Raw genomic sequence first — 14152 nt, 5'->3', positions numbered from 1 at the left:
CACATTTTAAAATCTAAAGTAGTGCTATCTTCACTTGCGTTTACAAGGAATTCATGACTTATTGCAAAATATGAATTCAGGTTCTGAATCACAGTAAAGATTCTTTTTCGCGAGTTTTTTTCACCCTTAATTTTCCACCATTCAAATATGAATTATAAACTTAAAATTAATAACCTATATTGTGAAATTCAAAAACAAAAATTTAAATTTCAGGTCTGATTTTATTTAATTCTGTTCACATCAAACATTCATATTATGGATGACCATGAAAATATACAAGTACTGCTAAACAGAAAACGGATATAAAATATTCATAGTAATTGTTTAAATTTGAAAAAATCTTCTCAAAAGATTTCAGCAACAATAAATCGAAAAAAGAGATTACGTTTTATGACTTTTGCGTTCCCTATGAGTTTTTAGAGTCCAAAAGGAACAAAAAAGTATTTATAAAAGCTGTTTCAATATGAAGGAATTGGTGTTGGCGATGGAGATTCGAATTCATCTCCAGAACTCAAAATCTGCTTTAAAAAAAATAACACAATGAAACAAAATTCACGTCTTCTGAGGTGCAAAGAATTTGAAAACTGATTTCGATTTATTTAGGAGCACTAAATGTAAAATTCTATTTTTTTATCAGCTCTTGTTTCCGGTATACATTTTGAAAATAAAAGGTTCATTGAAAAAATGTGTGAACTTTTTTGCAAAAGTGTAAAATATCAAATAGATTTAGAAAAACCCGATTTAATACACTTAACAGTGGATTGGAGCCTTTCTAACAGAGTTTAAATTATATTTGGAAATATATAAAATAATATAGAATATACATGATAGATTCCTTCCCTCTGAATCATATAAGTATGATTTCAGATATTCAAACACGAAAAATTCCAATCTCAATATAAAAAAATGATGCCTGATACGTTTTTTTGGGGAAAAGCGAACTGGTATGTAAGGAGCTCATTTTATGTATGGAAAGAATGGTATTTAAACAGTAGAATTTCCAAGATTTATAACACGCTGAAATGGTGCCGTGGTAGCAACCAGAACTTTCACGTTGCTGGTCACGGTTCGAATCTTACTGTTTTTTTATGCTTTTTTTTTACTGAATAAGTAAAACCAACTACAATATTGATGGATAGCCGTGACGCGTGCCCTAGCATGATACCTTTTTTAGAGCTCAACCATGCATAGAGGAAAAATTCCCACAAAAGGAGGGGAAAGTAATATGACTATTAAATGATTAATCTCATTCTGTAAACTAAATCTGAAATCTTATTCTGATTCTAAAGTTTGAATTTTGAGTTACAACACTTAGTCTAATATTTGAATATAAGTTCCAATTTCAAATTCCAGGTTGATCTTTAATCCAAATTCTTAATCAGAATTCTAAATCTGAATTCTCAATCTGAATTCTGAATCTGAACTCTGAATTTGAATTCTAAATCTGTATTCTGAATCTGAATTCTGAATCTGAATTCTGAATCTGAATTCTGAATCTGAATTCTGAATCTGAATTCTGAATCTGAGTTCTGAATCTGAATTCTGAATCTGAATTCTGAATCTGAATTCTGAATCTGAATTCTGAATCTTAATTCTGAATCTGAATTCTGAATCTGAATTCTGAATCTGAATTCTGAATCTGAATTCTGAATCTGAATTCTGAATCTGAATTCTGAATCTAAATTCTGAATCTGAATTCTGAATCTGAATTCTGAATCTGAATTCTGAATCTGAATTCTGAATCTGAATTCTGAATCTGAATTCTGAATCTGAATTCTGAATCTGAATTCTGAATCTGAATTCTGAATCTGAATTCTGAATCTGAATTCTGAATCGGAATTCTGAATCTGAATTCTGAATCTGAATTCTGAATATGAATTCTGAATCTGAATTCTGGATCTGAATTCTGAATCTGAATTCTGAATCTGAATTCTGAATCTGAATTCTGAATCTGAATTCTGAATCTGAATTCTGAATCTGAATTCTGAATCTGAATTCTGAATCTGAATTCTGAATCTGAATTCTGAATCTGAATTCTGAATCTGAATTCTGAATCTGAATTCTGAATCTGAATTCTGAATCTGAATTCTTAATCTTGTAAATCTCATTTTGATTGTTTTGCATCACACGGTTTTCAACATTGAAATTTCTTTCATCCAAATTTTTTTTTATGATTTCGGATTTTACAACTTTTAATAGTATGGTTTTACCCCTAAAAGTATGCAGCAAACTTAATTTCAGAAAAATTGTGAAAAAAAGTTTTCACAAAACAAAATCGTGTTTTCATGCGTAATGATCTTTAAGTCATCGCAAATTTATCAAAAACTGTGCAAATTGGTATTCTTGGAGAAACAATTCCAGAATTGAAAATTGATAAAGTGAGGAGAAATTTTACGGATGATGAAAAGAGCGAAAGAACATTTTTGCAAGGAAAATTTATTAACGTACACCATACTTTACCTCGCAACATCCAGCTTCATCAATTTTTAATTCTGATATTCTTTCTCCATGAATCTAAATTTTTCACCGATATGCCGAAAATAAATTTACAAAAATTCTGAATCTGAATTCTGAATCTGAATTCTGATTTTGAATTCTGAATCTGAATTCTGAATCTGAATTCTGAATCTGAATTCTGATTCTGAATTCTGAATCTGAATTCTGAATCTGAATTCTGAATCTGAATTCTGAATCTGAATTCTGAATCTGAATTCTGAATCTGAATTCTGAATCTGAATTCTGAATCTGAATTCTGAATCTGAATTCTGAATCTGAATTCTGAATCTGAATTCTGAATCTGAATCTGAATTCTGAATCTGAATTCTGAATCTGAATTCTGAATCTGAATTCTGAATCTGAATTCTGAATCTGAATTCTGAATCTGAATTCTGAATCTGAATTCTGAATCTGAATTCTGAATCTGAATTCTGAATCTGAATTCTTTTTTTTTTTTTTTTTTTTTTTTTTTTTTTTTTTGTACGTTTTATTTAACGAGGGATTAACCAAGAGTTTTCACCCTCACCAATTTAAAAAAATAATATCGTACATGTCAGATTTCACTAATTCCACACATTTTTACAAACTTCAACACTTTCTCTTCACTTTTTTTGTCGTTTTGTAACACTGCTTCCATAGTTGTACTGTTGATCATTTCCGCTCTCTGTGTGTTGAATTTCATGCAATCCAAAAGGATGTGTTTAACTGTGATGACTTCGTTGCAGGCATCACAAATTGGTGGTTCTTCTTTTTTTAGTAGATAGTCGTGCGTCATCTTTGTGTGGCCTATCCGTAATCTTGTAAGGAATGTAAACCTGGATAAAATTACTTTTGTATGGGTACCGAGCCACGTGGGTATAAGCGGCAACGAAGAAGCAGATAGCCTCGCCAATCTAGGGAGAGAAAATGATCTACTGTCAATAGGAACGCCCAAAAGTGATGCCCTGAAATGGATTAAATCGAAAATTTGGGAACAGCACAGACAAGCATGGAGAATCAACGTGACGAACAAATTACGGGAAATAAAACCAACTACCGGAAAATGGAACGACGTGACAAACAAAAAAGATCAACGCATCCTTACAAGAATCTGAATTCTGAATCTGAATTCTGAATCTGAATTCTGAATCTGAATTCTGAATCTGAATTCTGAATCTGAATTCTGAATCTGAATTCTGAATCTGAATTCTGAATCTGAATTCTGAATCTGAATTCTGAATCTGAATTCTGAATCTGAATTCTGAATCTGAATTCTGAATCTGAATTCTGAATCTGAATTCTGAATCTGAATTCTGAATCTGAATTCTGAATCTGAATTCTTAATCTGAATTCTGAATCTGAATTCTGAATCTAAATTCTGAATCTGAATATGAGTTCTGAATCTGAATTTTGAATTCTGAATTTTGAATCCTGAATTCTGATTCCTAAACCTGTATCCTGAATTTGAAAACTGAATCTGAATTCTGCATCTGAAATTGAATCTAAATTATGTATGAGTATGTAGAAATGAAAAAAAACATAAATTCATTCTTCAACACGAGTAAAAAAAACGAGGGTCATAAGATCTTCATATAAATTCCCCCCCAACGCAGTTTCCTGTACGGCTCTGCATTTTGTTGACACCCGGCATGGCTTTAGACACTATAATTTCATAAATGAAATTATAATGTCTATAGGGGAGATGAGGGCATAACGAGCACCCAGGGCATAATGAGCACTCCTTTTTTCTACAAAAGTACGTATTTTCTTAAAAAAAATTTCATAAGGATTTGTTTCGTACTACCCATAGTATTAATTTTTCATCCAAAAAAAATATCCTTTCCATATTTACAGAAATATTAAATAATAACCAGCTAGGTTCTCAAGTGACGAAAATATTATAATTTTTGAGCACCACCAAATAAGCTTTTATGACTTTTAAATCATCTTGATCTGAAATGTACGCACTGCAACATGATCTACACATTGTTTCTCAATTTTCAACATCATAAAATTTTTTAATTTTCACTTTAATCAACTTTAAAACGCTTTTTTACTTTAATTTGTTCACTAGAGGCGAACAGAGCACTTTCAATGAAGGCATAATGAGCATTTTCTCCCGGGGAATCTAGCAGCGAATTCAACTCGATGAAGTCAACTGAATAATAGAGCTACAGCTTGGCTTGTTTCGTCTGTCGATTTGGCCTATTGGTAAGGTGTCGGAGAGGTTATCAGTAGACTCGAGTTCGATTCCTGTTCCAGGGGATTTTTTTTTTTGCACATACCATTCATGAATGATTTTTTTTATTGTTACATTATACGGCTAATAGCATAAAAGCATCATCCGCCAAACAAAACACCAGAAACATAATGTATGAGCATGTGTTAATTCTTTGAATTCTACAAACAGACCTAGATTATTTTGTTATTGCTTTGTTTGATGAATCTACGCCTCACCGTTTAGTGCAATTATGATCATGAATGATAAATGAAAAAAAAATCACCTCGACCAGGAATCGAACTCGAGCCTACTGATTACCTCTCCGACATCTTACCAATAAGCCAAATCGTCAGATGAAACAAGTCAAGCTGTAGCTCTATTACTCAGTTGACTTCATCGGGTCGAATTTGCTGCTAGAATCCCCGGCAGAAAACGCTCATTATGCCTTCATTAATGGTGCTCATACTGCCTCGGAGGGTTTCTCATTATGCCTCTACAGTGACTGGTTTTCAGCTTTTGGCAAAAATTTTTAAAATGCATTTTTAAACGTTTTTATCTACTTTTTCAAGTTTCATCCAATTAGGCAATAGACTATTTGAGTGTCTGAACACGAAACAATGATGTAATTCACATATCACAGCTGTTCTCTATGGTTAAATAAGCATTTTCCTTAAGGTGGCCATTATGCCCCCATCTCCCCTAGGCATGGCGGACTCTGAAGGAAACGCCCATCCGCCATTTGCTGCATTGAAAAGCAAGAAGTGTAAGATATAAACACTGTTGCCGTATTTGCCCCAGCAGACTGAGAAACTGCCCAGACCACGGTGCGTCTTAGTAATGCCTTTTACCTATTTGAGTTTGAGCCGCTTTCAATCAAGCGTGCCGATGGTTTATTGGATAGCGCTTGCAACTTGGGATCTGAAGGGTTTTGGTTCAATTCTCGAGTTAATAAAAATATTATTTTTTTATTTTGATTATCTTCAATTTATAAATGATTGCTGGTGCTGCTGCTTCGAGGCGCCACTAGCAACTTTTTTTATGCCATAATAAGTATGATATGTATTTGGTAAAGAAAACGGTTTCAACTATTTTGTTTTTTTCCCGTTTTTGAAAGGGTTGTGTAGAAAAAAAAATGCATTCTTTTGAGACTAAAATCATTTTAATTGTGCAGCCCAGTTTCGCAAAAACGTTCTAGACATTTTTAAAATGGCACATACAAATCCACGGACATCAACAGAACTCGTCGAGCTGAGTCGATAGGTACCTATAAAGGTATGTCTAAGACCCATAATTAATGATCTCTCAAATCGACCGATAACCAAACCTTTCTGTTAGAAAGGCAAAAAAGGTTTAACTTTGAGTAATTTACCATGAGAAAAAAATTAAAGTAGTAAGTATATTTTTAAATACGAAGATTATCTAGAAGAAATTTGAAGGGAGAAAAAAAATCGAGTTTGGAACGCAAAATCATCCAAAATCAATTTGCCTCGGTTTTAATTTTTCCCTTGTGAATTAAAACTTTCCCCTTATCATTGCACTATTTTTTCTGCAACAAGGCAATCTATCATGCTAAACAGTTAGAAGATCTTTTAGTGATTTTTAACCAACACTCCTGGATTTCAAGATCTACAGCAATTATGTCACCGATACTGCTTTCAGCTCATGGCGTGTAGTCAATTACATAGCATCATTGGTACAAGAAGATAACGCGATCGGTGCTGATTCGATTTGCTCCCACCGGCATTAATCTCCCAAGTTAACCGAATTGCGTATGTCTGAAAGAAACAAAATAAAAACGCTTTCACGTCCCTCCCTATCGCATCACAAGACGAAGAAGGATGGAAATAAATACCGGCCAACACCAGGCAGCCAGCGAACCGAGCACTGTGCGTGTGAATGTATGTAGCAAAAGCAACAACAAAAACATCCTTCTAATTCAATCCCTTCAATTCACCGGCAAACAACCACGGCCGAGCTGTGCGTGTGTATGCAGTAAAAGCAACAACAAAAAAAAACATTCCTTCAATTCAATTCGCCGGCAAACAACCACGGCTAAGCTGTGCGTGTGTATGTAGCAAAAGCAACAAGAATATATTCCTTCAATTAACCGGCAAACAAGCACCGGCCAAGCTGCCCGCCTTTAGCAGCTGTGTATATGTAGCGTGTGAATGTAATAGCAGGCAGTAAGCAAAGCACAGTTCTCATTCAATGGGTTTTCCGTTTCCTCCACTCCCGTTTCCTTTCCCGTTTCCATCACAAGACAAATGAATACCTTGAAAGGAGGCCAAACGCCGGGAAGCCACTGTCGTGCGTTTCTTTTGTGATTGATCGGTGGCAGAATGCCTATGACAAATATCCCTCTTCCTGCATGAAGCTCAAATAGTACACTGGTTAAGATGTCGGTCTGACAAGACCATTTAGTTAGTGATTTGAGTTCGATTCTCCCTACGGGCGCTGTGGTTTATAATTTTTATTTTCTTGTTTCTGGGATGAATTATCCAATAGGAACGAAATCCCATAAAATGTTTTTCTTGTTTTGCTTGAATGTAGTGGTCATGCATCATTTTAGTTGGGAGCCGAGTCCTTATGCCAGTTACGGTTTTTCAAACATATCATCTTCGGCACAGTGCACATTTCAGAGCATTATCGGCACAGAGATGTGCTAAATAGGCATTGGATTTTTGCAACCTCTTCTATGGGTGTACACAATAATATTGAAATTTTATGTTAAAATTTAGCTAAAGGTTTGATATTCTGAATCTAAAAGCTTGGCTATTTCAATTGCAAATGATTGAGACTCTTTACTAAAGAAAAGTTTAAACTTTCAGAATCAACCCGTCAGTTCATATTTTTTTGTTATAATTCAAAATTATTTGAAAAAAAATTAGGAATTATGTGTAGGTACCTACATGAACAATAAAAAAGACAAATAACTTTTTTTCATAGTTTATTTGTTGTAGTACAGTTAAAATTGAAAATTTTGAATAATAACTTAAAATTCAAGAGCAAATGAAATTAAATTAGGTTCCAGAAGCTTCATATTCAATTTGAATTTGATAATCGTATTTTCAACTTAATTTATATTTAAAGTGTTAATTTTATATATTGTGTTTTCAAATTTGAAAATAATATATCTGCATTTCCAAAGCACGATTCATTAAAATACCCCAATGAACAATTTATTGCCCGTTAGATATGTTTGTTAATTAGTTTACGGCCTTATCGGTAAAAAGTAAAATACTTCTGAAAATATTCAGAAGCTCAGGAAAAAATTAAGATAGCATAAATTTTTTTTTCTACATTTTCATCTCTCATCAACGCGTGTATTATTTTTCATTGAAAAAACTACATTTTTAACGAGAAATTCTATAAAGAGCTCTAAAAGTGACAATTTCAAAATACCAGATATATTTACAAATAAAAATAAATTATCAACATTTTTTCGCAGAGGATATTATAGATTCGCTGGTTGTTTCATAAAAGGATGTGTAAGTTGTGTAGAGAAGGATATTGAAATCAATATAAATTATTCATCTCTTGTTTCATACTTTTTTAAATACGTGTTGATCAGTGAAATTTATAGGAGAAAGGGGAGCAGTGTTCAACTCATATTGTTGACTCATTTGCGATTGACCATCCCCCCCGCAACCCCTCCTTCTCTTTTCGCTCACTCAAATGATCGTTCTTTCACCAGATATTAACGTTCCTTTATATTGACAGATTTTTGAAAATTCGAAAATCACAATCCCTTCTTTCAGTGGAGACATTGAAAGGTGGAGAGGGGTTTCCATACAATTTTTATTACAAAATTCGATAACTACTCCTGCAAATGGAACCAAATTGGCTTGAGAGGGTATTTGGATATGGGAGAAGGTTCTATGGTTGTTTTAAACTCCTCCCATTAGATGGATAGGGAGAGGGGAAGAGCCCATACAAATTTTTGCAATTGTTGATAACTGATCAAGCGAGGGGAATCAATTTTGTCATGCGAGGATATTTGGGTGAACGAAATGTTTCCAAGATGGTTTGAAGGTCTTCCCACATTTCATTAGAGAAACATTAAAGTGAAGGGGGCTTCCATACAATTTTTTGCATAGCTGGTGAAATAATCGACTAAATTTGGCATGGGACGATATTTGGATACGGAAAAAGACTCTTTAGTTGTTGGAGACCGCTCCTTTATCCCAGTAAACAAATAAGAAGAGAAGAGGGGCCACCACAGTTTTTTTTAAAGATGTCGAGAGTTTATCACTCGGATGGCACCGAATTTGGTATAGGAGTGTATTTTGATACGATTAATGTTTCTTTATTTATTAGGGACCCTTCCCTTCTTCCATTGAGTGAGATAGAAATAGGAAAACGGGAGTCTCATATATTTCTGTAACATATTTATAAAATTAGTCATACGAAAGAAATCAACTTTAGCAGGGGAGGGGTTTTTGGGATGGAGAAATATGTCGATGCTCATTCGAGAACCCTCCAGTGGGGGATGAATAGGTCATAGAAAAGTATATGGAAATAAGAATTTAAGACTCCTCCTTTTTTTCAGTGGGGAGCTTGAAAAGGGAGAGGGAGAGGGATGAAACCATACTTTTTTTTAAATAACTCGATAAATGATAGAGCTATTTTTGCATAGAAAGGAATTGGGTACGAGGAACGTTTTTTTGATTATTAAACTAGGAACTCTCATAATTTTATATTTTTTGACTTGGAGAGTGATCAAGCAAATCGAACCAAATTTGGCTTGGGAGAAGAATTTTCAACTTGACGTATTTCTTTCAATTTCGCATTTAAAAACCTGAACACCCCTCATTTCGAAGGTGTGTGTGTAGAATGATGCTTCTATTTTGATTTTGGAATTCACTCTTCAGTTGTCAAGTGCTGTCCAAGCAGCGTATCAAAATTTTACTCGCGCATCGCGAAAATCCGAGCTACTCGCACGCAAAGCTGGCAAAATCGCTAAAAGTTGCCAAATCAACCGTTACAAATGTAATTTAAGTGTTTTGGGAACGTTTGTCGACAGCCAGGAAGTCTGGATCGGGGGGAAATCGAAAACCGGGAGCCGCTGAGACGACAAAGAGAGTTGCCGGTAGTTTCAAGCGAAACCCTTACCTCTCTCTCCGAGATGCCGCAAATAAGCTGGGTGTATCATCTACAACCGTGCATCGAGCCAAAAAACGAGCCGGCCTATCGACTTACAAGAAGGCAGTGACTCCAAATCGCGAAGATAAACAAAATACGACGGCCAAAGCGCGATCCCGGAGGCTGTACATGACGATGCTGACGAAGTTTGACTGCGTGGTAATGGACGACGAAAACTACGTCAAAGCCGACTTCAAGCAGCTTCCGGGACAGGAGTTTTATACGGCAAAAGGAAGGGAAAGGTAGCAGATATTTTCAAGCACATGAAACTGTCAAAGTTCGCGAAGAAATATCTGGTTTGGCAAGCCATCTGTATCCGTGGCTTGGAAAGCAGCATTTTCAAAGCTTCCGGGACTGTCAACCAAGAAATTTACGTGAAAGAGTGTTTGAATAAACGTCTGCTGCCTTTCCTGAAGAAACACGGTTATTCCGTACTGTTTTGGGAGGATTTGGCATCTCGCCATTACGGTAAAAAGGCCATGGAGTGGTACGCCGCCAACTACGTGCAGGTGGTTCCCAAGGACAAGAACCCTCCCAACACGCCAGAGCTCCGCCCAATTGAGAAATACTGGGCTATTGTCAAGCGGAATTTGGCAAACTTGAAAAAGAAATTTAATTTGATTTTTTGAATGAACGATTTCACCGATTTACACGCGTTTTCCCTTGACCAAATTTCGACCGTATCACTATTTACGCGGAAGTAAGACGAAACAAGTCGTACAGAAAAAGAAAATTCAAAGTAATATAAAATTATCCTAAGTATAAAATGTCCCTCCCACTTCTTAAGAAGCGCATGGGGTGGAGGAAGGACCCAAATGGGCCTAAGGGACCATCAGAAAAAAAAATAACTCGAGGAATGGTGGGTGGTCGCCAGAAAAGGGTCATTTTCTTTTTTCGTCCACCCACAAATCAGACTCTACTCCGATAATGACCTTTCTTGGAGGTGGAATTATCAGCCTAAGATTCTATGCCAGAACGGCTCCAACAAGCTTTCCCATAGCTGGCGTTGTCCTACCAGCGCAACCACATTACGTATTTCTGAAAGAAACCAAATTCTATATCCCATCACAAGACAGGATGCAGGACAGAAAATTATCAGCCTACAAGGATGTAAGCAGCGTCATCCAGTACAAAATACGTCTCACTTTTTTTTGTGTAACGAGTGACGCTCAACAGTACGGAGTTATCGAATTTATTCAAAATTTTCTCAAATTCTTCTTACTACATCTCTAACAGAAATCTAGTCGAAATTTGAAGCCGAAACGATATCTCCAGTTGACGTTTTGTCTTTTGAAAGTTGAAAATTGAAATGAGGATTGAAGAGTGAAACAGTTTTGAATTAGTTATCATTATCAGGGCCAAGCTTTAAAAACATTTCAAAATATTCCATTTAAGGCCAAAGGTTGACGAAAAGTGATCTCAAGAATTTTTTTAATACTGTAAGCGGTCAACTTTGGATTTTTTTTATATCCTTTTTCTTACCAGTTGGGAATTTGGTCAAATTTTCCGAAAAAAAATAATTAGAGGAAAGAAATTTATTTAGTGATTTATTTTCAATTATGGAATTTTATTTCATTGGGAGAAATTAAAATCAAATTAAGATTCGATAGCACTTGCTGGCTACTTCCATCGACGTACCACACCGCCATGTTAGCTTGGCACTTTCGGGTGCTAGTTGTTGTTTGTCTGTGTGCGACATTCCTCCCAATTCAACACATTTCAGTATCGGTAAATTTATCGGCTTCCGGTAAGTTCGAGAATTATTGATAATATTTATAAATTTCAGGCTTCCATCTTATTGGATGAGAGCTTCAATTCGATCAGTGAAACGGATTCAGAACAGCAAATTGAAAGAACGCCGTTCAATGATGAAACCGTGGAAAATGCTTCTGTTACCGTATCCAATGATTTCGAAGACTCCAATTTTACCACCCCTGGATGGTCCATAAATGAAACTACGACGGATGTTAGTTTAGAAACGAATTATTCAACGTTATTTTCTCAAGAAAACTCTACTCAAACTTCCGAAGATGAAAATTCAACTTATTATACCCTTCCTTATAGTTTGCATAACGATAGTTTGAGCATTGATAGCAATGAAACAGTTACAACAGGATATGGGGTATCCACAGAAAATTCTACTTTTGAAATGAGTTTGAATACTCCATCATGGAATAACTCTAGCTCAGCTAATAGTACAGTATATGATGATGATAAGATCGATCTTATTTCAATGGCAAATGGAACTGACGAGATGAGTAGGAATTATAGTTACGAAGAGAATGGTTCAAATTCTACTAGGCAAACTGAGGCTGAACTTTTCCTAAACGTAACGGTTCCTGGCGAAGAAAAAAAAGAAACATTGCTCGAAATAACAACTTACCGAAATGGCTCTGCAAAACAATCTTTCATTGAGTTCCAACTATTTACGCCCCCAAACGAAAAAACAACAGAAAAAGTTACTCTACCGTTCAATAATTTCGGTTATGTGCCAATCGTATTACCAGGTGGAGGAACTTCCTATTCATTTAACTCTCAACATCCAGCGATTCCGGTAATTCCAGAAGCTCGAAAAATACGAAAATCTTTATCGGAACCCGACAATTTGATTGAAAACAGAGCACCAACTATTGCGCTTCACACTCAGCGGCCCAAAAAACCAACCAGCCAATCCAAAGCCATTCAACCGATACGTGGCACAACCAAAAAGGCATCGGTTCGTAAAACTTCCAGATCAAGGAAAAACCCCGGTGGTCAAGTCACAAAAACCAAAAAGATCAAAACGATCAAACGATCAACCTCTTCTCAAGGTCGAAAACCGACAAAAAAAGCAACTGCCAGCTTCCGATCCGGTAAAAAACAGAGAAGTGGAGGAACCCGTCGACAACGCAAGAAGCGAAAATCGGGATCCCTTGCAACCAAGCGGCATAAAGTGAAACTGATGCGCCGAAAATCAAAACCAGGATCCAATCTGCCGAAGTTAGATCGCAAAGGCAAGAAACCGGTGAAGAAATTGTTAAGGAAACGTAAACGCGTTACTTTTACAACCACTTTGGCTCCTACGACTTTAACCGGGAATGTTTGAATGATTAAAAGTTTGTATCTTTGGAAATAACTTATCACAAGATAACCAGTCGATCACCATTTAACTAGTACCAATTTTTTATTATTATACTTACAGTTTGCAAATAAAAATATGTTCGCTTTTTTGGGTTTGATATATCTGTAAATAAATAATCCATTATTTTATACACTATTAAATAGTTTAAACCAAGATTGAGCAAAGCGAATTGGAACCTGCAAAACGATTAAATTTATGCTTTTAAAAGTAGCAAAAATTCAATTTGGTTTGAAACTTCTTTAAAAATTCGTTAAATGAGGAAAAGTAAACAAATAGAAAATTTCTAGATGTTTTTTCGCCGAACTCAAAATTACCTGAAAACTTGAAGAAAGTTGATAATTGATTCAAAATTGATTTATTTTAAAATGTTATGTTTTGTATAAAGATTTTTAAATGAAGTACAGAACTTCCTTAAATAATTTCAACCTATCAAAAAAAGGTATTTTGATAACAAAGGCTGATAGAAAAAATTGTAAATTTAGAATAAGGGAAATCAAATTAGTCAAAATTACTTTTTAAATTCATTGCTCCTCGGAAAATGTAAATTTTATGGTCTTGTGTAATTTATGATTTATGATGAAAATCAAGAAACACAAAATCAAATTGAGACTAATGTTGGTTTCCTACAGAACATTTCATATCAGCAAAAAATTTATAATTACATCAATGATTTTTTTCAAATCAGAATTATTAGTTATAAGGTGAAGGATATAACGTATTAATTTTTTTTTGCTAATTCTGTTGACCACCGTGAGAGGTAAATGCCTGATACATGGTTTTTAACTTGCGATGTATAAAATAAGTATTTGATCAATTAATTTTGAAATAAAAACGGTTTGTTTCATACTGTTCTTGTTAATTTACACTTCTTAATAAGAACCCATGCTAAAGACGGGGTAGGGTTTTTGTATGTCAAATCTAGGGTTTTAATACAAAAGGTGTTTATTGAATTGCAAATTCAAATTTACAATTTAAATAACTTTCAATTCGTGAACGTCAAATAGTGCCACAAAATGAAATGTCTCAAGTCTAGGGTGACTTAAGAGTAAATTCCGCCGGAGGCGAGCCAAATTTCTGACTTGCTTGTTAACACTTATTTTTTAACACCTTTTGAGGTCAAGTAATTTTCCGATACTTCGGTGAAAACTTTCCTACACAGCAAGAAAAAATCGTGTAAATTTAGATCGAAAACG

Source organism: Uranotaenia lowii, chromosome 3 (assembly GCF_029784155.1).
Source record: "Uranotaenia lowii strain MFRU-FL chromosome 3, ASM2978415v1, whole genome shotgun sequence".
Lineage (NCBI taxonomy): Eukaryota > Metazoa > Arthropoda > Insecta > Diptera > Culicidae > Uranotaenia > Uranotaenia lowii.
This window is presented reverse-complemented; position numbering follows the sequence as displayed.